Here is a 6,771-nt window from a genome sequence, read left to right on the forward strand (position 1 = left end):
GACTTGGTCAAGAGGTTGATTCCTCTTGTAAGGTCTGATTCGGGAGAGCCGAAGTGGTGTGAAATTGAGAGAAAATGGACGAACCATACGGGGGAAGAGTGCTATTATAGCATGGAAAATGCTAGGGAGAGGTATGTACAACCTGTTCCAAAAGCACCTACTCCACCTAGATACATTACGGGGAATGCGCCAAGACCAGTAGGAGTTTTAAGGCCACAGCTTGTCTTAGGACAACAACCTCCGCTGCCAGGTCCTAGAATGCTGGTAGACATGAGATACATGCCAATGATGGAAGCATCAAATAAACCAACGCCAGTACCAGCTACAATGTGGTATAGCAACCAAAGTAAGTACTACCCTTCGGAGCAACAAATTGTGAGAGAAACACATGGAGTGGTGAGGCATCAGGGATTGTTCAGCTCCCTAGTAGCTCAGAAAATGAAAATGTCATACTAGTTCAAGTGGTTACGAGAGCACAAGCTCAAAAGAAAGCTGAGGAGAATCCAGAGACAAAGAACACGGAAAGTGACATGAGTCCAAAGACAGATGATGTACCAAAGACAGACGCACCAAGTCAGAAAACCAAGAGCAAACGAAATAGTTGGAAAGCTAGAAAGACTAGGATGAAAGCACGTAGGGAACGAGAGCAAAAATCCCTAGCTGAGAAGCTTACCGAAGCTCAGGAGAAGATAAAACAACATAAGGAAAAGGAGGCACCTTATCTTACACAGATGGTTAAACCTCTAGAAGAACCATCCACGGATGAGAAACTGAGAAGTGCTAGTTGAGGAGGATCTGTGTTGGCAGAGAAGGCTAATGAGACATTAGATGCCCTCTTGAAAGCCTATGATGTGATGCTCAAAACTTCAACCAAACCCAAGAACACAGGTGGATGACATATCCCGATGCGGAACTAGAAAAGCAAAAATTTGAAATGTGCAAGAAAATGATTCAAACATCCCAAGCTTTACTAAAACCACCAGTTGCAAAACCTGAGGATGTGATCCGTGTCATGCCTACACAAGTAATCCCATCAAACCAGGAACTAAAAGAGCCAGATTCTAGTCATGAGCATAGACCAAACCTCAAAGACCCAGCATTAGAACCAAGGATAGTACTGAATACCACGGATAACGCTTCCGAGGGATTTCACCACTATACCTTAGGATTTTAAAGAGATAGATGGTCTTGACGAATTGTGGAAACAAGTCAGAGAGGCCAATGAAGTCAGAGAGGTTTGGAAAAAATGGGAAAAACCTGCCTTGATATCCACACGAATGACCCTGCCGCTTGCAGATGGACACAAGGAAAAGCCCCTAGGACTGCTAGAAAAAGTACTTGTTACTTCTTGTGGCATTGAACATGAACACACTTTTGCTGTTGTTGACTTTGGCAAGAAGAACAACTATGACATCATTCTGGGAAGACCATTCATGCGACAATTGAAAATGGTCCACGATTGGGGTTATGACCATATATACCTGAGACATATGGAAACCATAACAAAGGTAAACTTGAGGGACCATAGCTATAGGGATGTGACGAGAACACCGGTCGAGGAGTTTGATTCCCCCACAGTAGCAGGATCAGAACTGCCAGCTTGGTTGGGTAAGCGTAAAGAACTGTGGATGTGTGGAGCTTCACAATGTGGTAGCTTGTAACGTGAGGAATGTATCCTAGAGCGGGTTATAGAGGATATGGACTATATCCCATAACCTTTTCCTGAAGAAGAGTTAGAGCCTTTTGGATGGGAACACATCTTGGATACTCTGGACGTGTGCGCCGTGGAGGATGCTCCCACAACAAAGTTTTGTGATGAAAATGGCTATGATGTCTTTCCTTATTTTGCAGTGAGTGTAATCTAGGAAAACGAAGAGAACGAGACATCAACAAGCTCTCGACATAAGGAGCAAACAAAGAAATGTGGAGAATCAAAAGATGAAGAAGACGACGAGTTCTATGACTCTGTAGAACACTTCGCGCTTCACGAAGATCAACGACCCGGGAATCAATGTCATCGCTACACAAGTAAAGTGCATCAAAAGTGGATTCCAAAGTCCTCGGTGAAGACACAGCCACCACAAGCATCCTCATACAGGGCTCCTAATAAGGATGCAAAGACTCAGCTAAGAGGAATACGACTAGAGCAACGAGCTAACAATGCTCTAATCAATGGGTAGAAAAGTCCTCCAAGAAACTACCACCCACGAGCAAACAGACAGTAACTTTCCACTACCAGCCAAAAAATCAAGGGAAAGTACAAAAAGTCAACCTTGCTGAGGATAGTAGCGATAGTGATGAATCTTACGACATCCCCTATCATCAACTCAGGTCATCACTATCATCAACCCCTCCAACAACAACCATGACAGGTCAAAAGAACAGGACAACAAGTCAAAGCCAAAAAGCTCGACAAATCTGGATACCAAAAAGCCAGATCGGCCAAAAATAGATATGGATCAAGAAGACAAAGATCTCTAATGACAAATCACAAGACCAACACCAAAACAAAAACAAGGAAAGCGTGCATGAACAAGTAAGAATATCACAAAGTCGCAAGCTTTCAAAACTCAGGTTTGGGCTCCAAAGAAGTAGATTCAAGCACCAAAAAGTCCGGAATTCATTTGGATTCCAAGACAACCCCATTATCAACTTTCAAAGCCTGCATCCCGTCACCAACCAAGCATAAAAGGGCTGAAGCAAAGACCACTGTCGACTCACACAACAAAAAGGTGGATCCCAAAGAAGTCTCTTCAAACACAAACGAAGCACGGGCAAGTATGGGTTCCCAAACGAGAGCCAGCAACAAAACAGCCAATAATCGCAAAGAAATGGGTCCGAAAGAAGAACAACAAAACTGCTGTCAGTGCATCGCCGCTTGAATTCTTACAATTCTTTCTACGATTACAGTACAGTTAGAAGAGAGCAAGTCGCTTCAATCAAGCAACGATACAGGAGCTTCAAAGACCATTACATTGCTTAGAATAGGAAGCCTCGCCAACAAATGCCAATAAGCAAACTGCTTATACCCACATCTTGTACAACATAAATCTTTTCCATGCATTAACTGTGTATGCATAATAGGGCTACATTACAAGGCCTGCATAGGCACAATTTTTAATTGCCCAAGCACAACACATACCCTTTGCGATACCCTGTCGTAAAGGATGACTCCAAATAGGAAGGGGGGAGGCATTCTGAATGCGAACCTAACATTATGACTATTAGAGGGAAATGTTTTGTGAGATGCATTGAATTTTTGCGTTTTATTGTGATAATTTTTTGACGAAATTTAGAGTATATGCCCTCATAGTAGTGTTACAGAGGAGTATGGGGACAAAATCCATATATGAGCCCCGAGGGACATGTGTATAGTGTACATAGCATTTAGATTTCTATTTGAATGATTTTTCTTTTGTTAAGTTGTTTTAAGATTTTCTTTGTTTATTATTAAGAAAAAATTAAAAAATCCATAATCCACATGAAGAAAAGACTGACGAGAGGCCTGAGCACTACAAAGTAAAGAAGGTACAGGGAAACGATGAAACTTCACGAAGTATGTCTCAGCAGCCACTACAAGAGCCTAAAAACTTGTCACAAAGCAGTGTCAACATGCAATCGACAAGTCATACAAGTCAGAGTCGAGTAGCTAAGCCACAAAATGAGTGAGGTGTTAGTCCCAAAGCTTCAAGTAATATTCTCTGTGGTCTAAGCGTCTTAGCTATTCTAGGTACTGCTCAAGATGGAAGAGTTGAGCATATTTACGTTGTGTCGCTCATGCTGGTATAGGTGAGCAAAAGAGTCGAAGTCTAAGTACTTAAGTCTGGTGAAGTGAAGGAGAAGGTCCACAAGACACTCACGTACTGAGCACAGTGAGATACGAGTGGAGAAACTTCTACGTCGACAACCCTTCTTGGAAAGGTGGAAGCTATTGAGACATCTTTTGATGTCACATGTGCTACATTTATTCCTCGAAACACCCACCATCTCCTTCTTTCACATTGCATGCTTTTGGTGACAAATTTCTCATATGCATATAGAGTGTCCCATAAATGGAACTTGCATCAGGCACTCTTTCCGTGTTTCACCCAAGCACTCACCTTTCATGAACATGTACTTCACGTTCAACTGCTCAACTCCAATAAGAGCGTATACCAAAGGCATTTTTTTCCCACCGGGTTTTTTCCCTTTGGTCATCCAGGTTTTAGACCCTAATCTAAAGACACCTATCACCATCCTCTTGTACATATTCCTTCTACATCAACAATAAGTAAATGCTACTCAAATCAATTGACAAATGATTTGGAGCACCAAATTCAGATCATAGCATACTTCTCCTCAATGGCGAGTCTAAGAATGGCCTACAATGACAAAGCTGCAGACAACACTAACAACATGATTGCACAGGAACAAAGAAGTCCTCAATGAAGAAGAGCAGACATAAAAGTAATCAGAGGATCTCAAAAGATGAATGGTTATGATGATAGACGTCCGCTCTAATGGATCACAGTTCTTGTTATGGTTCGACAAAGATACAAGCAGTGCAACAGATGAAGCCAAAACAACAGCAAAGTGTTGACCGCTGGGTCAACAACACAACATAACTCAAGAACAAAGAAGTCCTCAATGACAAAGAGCAGACATAAGAGTAATTAGAGGATCTCAAAAGCTTGTCCTTGATAATGCGCATCGAATGCTCGGCAGGGTTTTGAACCTCAAATTAGCATACTTAAGTCCTGGCTTCGGCCTGACAGACAGACTTTGCATTGGAAAGCAACTTGGCCTAAAGAAGTTAAGGGTTTAGTCATACAATTTCTGCAAAATCCTTACAAAGTTGTCATTGGCTCACAAGATCAGAAAGCTAATCACTCAATTCTACAGATTGTAGAAGTTGTTTCTGAGAATCACAAATACTCCGAATTGATAGATTTGCTGGATCAAGTGATGGATAGAGCTTTCTCTATCCATGACGATAAGAGACAAGTTCAACGACATTGGGTTCTTTTTGAATTTAGATATGGCAGTAGACCTATAATGACAGAAATAGATGCTGCAGCTCGGAGCGTGGATGTGAAAGACATAAAGTTCGTCATCAATTATGATTTTCCTGAATCATGTGAAGACTATGTACATCGGATTGGACGAACAAGACAAGCTACTGCAAAGGCTATAGTCTATAATTTCTTTCCAACAACAAAACAACAACAAAGACCACATCGCCATCAACAATCAGGTCATGTCGGGGATGACATGAACGCGGAAGGGGGGAATGTTGACCGTTGGTTCACAAAACAACAAAATTCAAGTTTTGTACCAAAGTCTTATCTTTTGCGAGTTATGAAATGCTGCGGATTATGGCTATAAATGTCATTTTTAATGAGTAGTTATTCTAGTTTCAGAAGCCGGGGTGCAATGGCACTTCCAGATTGTAAATACAAAGCCATTTGACCCTTTCAACCCCATTTTTGGTTAAACCTAAGGTAGCCTTAGTATATAAGGTACTGATAGCCGTTTTTCGGCTCTCCATAATTGCCATAGTAAGTTACTCCACCCTACCAAATTCACCCAAACGCTATGGCTATCCCTACCATTTCACTGTACATAGGCGTGTGTGAGTTAGGGGGCTTTTCCCATATCTTCTTTAAAACCCTCAGCTAGCTAGTCACTGGGCTAGTTGAGCCAAAAAAATAAAAAAAATAAAAAAATAAAAGTATATTATGGCCTCTTTGTGTGTAAATATTTCATTGTATATATGGCCTAAATATAGGGATTTTTTATAATTATTTTGGTATTTTATTTAAATATTTCTACTTAGGTGTGTGTTTTATTAAACCTATGTACACCTTCTTTCATCCTCTTACACCATAATTATATTTTTTGCCAATATGTACATACTCTAACCTCATATTTTTCCTTTATACAAATCACTCCCACATTTTCACCCTCACCCTCGTAAAAACAAAAAATTGATTTCTACTCATTGGTTACGTTTATTATATTATTTACTTGCATACCTTTTCCTCTTTCACCCAAAATAATTCAAGGAGGGACCATATCATATGATTCCAATATCTTTCCATATCCATAACTCCTCCATATTTTTATTATTATTTTTACTCATTATTCTAACACCATGTGCTCATTGAGCTAAAGTCCATGAATAGTCCATACACTAGTCCCACCATGTATATATTTCTTTATTCACCAATAATCCTCCTCCATGCATGGGTCAAGGGCAACTTGGATGCTTTGTATTATAATATGACAAAGGAGGGGCTTACTCTTGGATGCATTGTACAAATTCAACAAAGGAGGGGGCCACTAAAAGGCTTTTGCAGGCATAAAAATAGGCTTTTTGGTGAGAATTTTGGCACCTATCTCCACTCCGAATTTGGAGCGGTGGCCAAAAGAGAAAATGTAGCCCTCGCTTTGAATAATCACCTCAAATTTTTTCATGATTTTTGGAGCTACCAACGGTGAGCTATGAGTTTTTGAGTGGACCCCAGTCTGCCCACTTTTCTCACAAGTAGCCCTTAGTCTTCTCTCACCCTTCCACACACCTACTCACTCTTACACATCCCTCCCTCTCCTTCCCTCACTCAAACCTGCAATTTCCATGGCTTCTCCCACCCTCTTCACCATTACCCTTCTCTCTCATCCCTATAGTTCTTTTATGAACCTCTACATACATACACCCTCTCCATGTCTCTCTCTATTGCTTCTATGTTACAATTTCATTTACCTCTCCTAAAAATATCTAAAATTCAGCAT

The sequence above is a fragment of the Adiantum capillus-veneris genome, chromosome 17 (assembly GCF_014529385.1).
Source record: "Adiantum capillus-veneris isolate H3 chromosome 17, ASM1452938v2, whole genome shotgun sequence".
Classification (NCBI taxonomy): domain Eukaryota; kingdom Viridiplantae; phylum Streptophyta; class Polypodiopsida; order Polypodiales; family Pteridaceae; genus Adiantum; species Adiantum capillus-veneris.